This window comes from Cervus canadensis, chromosome 6 (assembly GCF_019320065.1).
Source record: "Cervus canadensis isolate Bull #8, Minnesota chromosome 6, ASM1932006v1, whole genome shotgun sequence".
In the NCBI taxonomy this organism is placed as follows: domain Eukaryota; kingdom Metazoa; phylum Chordata; class Mammalia; order Artiodactyla; family Cervidae; genus Cervus; species Cervus canadensis.
Window position 1 is genome coordinate 55,431,985 of NC_057391.1, and position 1,117 is coordinate 55,433,101.

Consider the following 1,117-nt stretch of genomic DNA (forward strand, 5'->3'; position numbering starts at 1 on the left):
AATTTTATTAGTCTGAGTTTGATCTTTTCCTGTGTGTGTTCACTAGCTTAGGGATTTAACTCTTTTGAAATTACCAGAACCAAGCTCAGTAAGCTCCTGATTTGTACACTTGGAGGCTCCTTACAGGCAAGAGCTGTGCTTTTTGGTTCTGTATCCCGAGCACTTTAGTACCCTGCCTGGAATGTAGTATTATTCTATGAAATCACTCCTAGAGATAGATTCTGTCAAGAACTGCAAAGGGTCTGAGTTTTACCCTACTCGCAAGTTAACAAGTTAGCCTGTCACAGTCTCATGGATGCTAGTAGAAGACATAAGACTCCTGAGTCAGAGAGAAAGTAGCTAGTAGTATCTGCCTCTTTAAGTTGGTTCCCCAAGACCTAGTTTTCAGAGGGTGATGGGTATAGGGCCAGTTAGCGTCTGAGCTTAGGGATTCAGAACCTTTGTTTTCCTTATTAGAATTGTTATGGCTTTATATAACCAAATAAAACTCACACATGAGCTCTCTATTCATTTCTTCACTGTGCCTCCTGGCGTTGGGATTGGTGACTCACGGCCAGCTGGGCTGCTCTTTCCATGATGGCTTTGAGGTTCTTGAAGGAAATGTGAGTCATCTCAGCACAGTAAAATTTGTTGCACATCAGCAGCACTTGCAGTTTTGTGATGTTACAGACCAGAAACTTCTAGAAGCCACTAAGCAGCATGTGCTTCATTTTCTTGTTGCTACCATGACCAATCTTGGGCATCAAGATCTGGCACTTGAATCTTCTCTGTACCCTGCGGTCAATGTCTCTGGGTTTCTGCCAGTTATGCTTAATTTTGATATATCAGGCTGGCTGGTGCTGGATGAAACTCTTGGTCTTCTTTTGGATGATTTGGGGCTTCATAAAGTGTCTGAAAGCAGTCATGATGCTGGGTTGGAGATGGATGCTACCTCCTCAGAACCTTTTATAATGGTAGTTAACATGCCTACCCTTTACTCCAGAAGGACACATTATTGCCATCAAACATTCTTGATAAGATAGTCTGGCACAAAGTACAGTCAGTGCCTCATTTCCAAGACATGCAGAGATGGGAATGGCCCTTGGAGAAATGTCTCAAGAGATGGTTGAAGTGAGAC

The 1,117-nt window shown here is 42.9% G+C and overlaps 1 pseudogene; it reads right to left on the reverse strand.

The window, feature by feature from the left end:
• Positions 1 to 469: 469 nt before the first annotated feature.
• Positions 470 to 905, reverse strand: LOC122444298 (annotated as a pseudogene).
• Between the last annotated feature and the right edge of the window lie 212 nt (positions 906 to 1,117).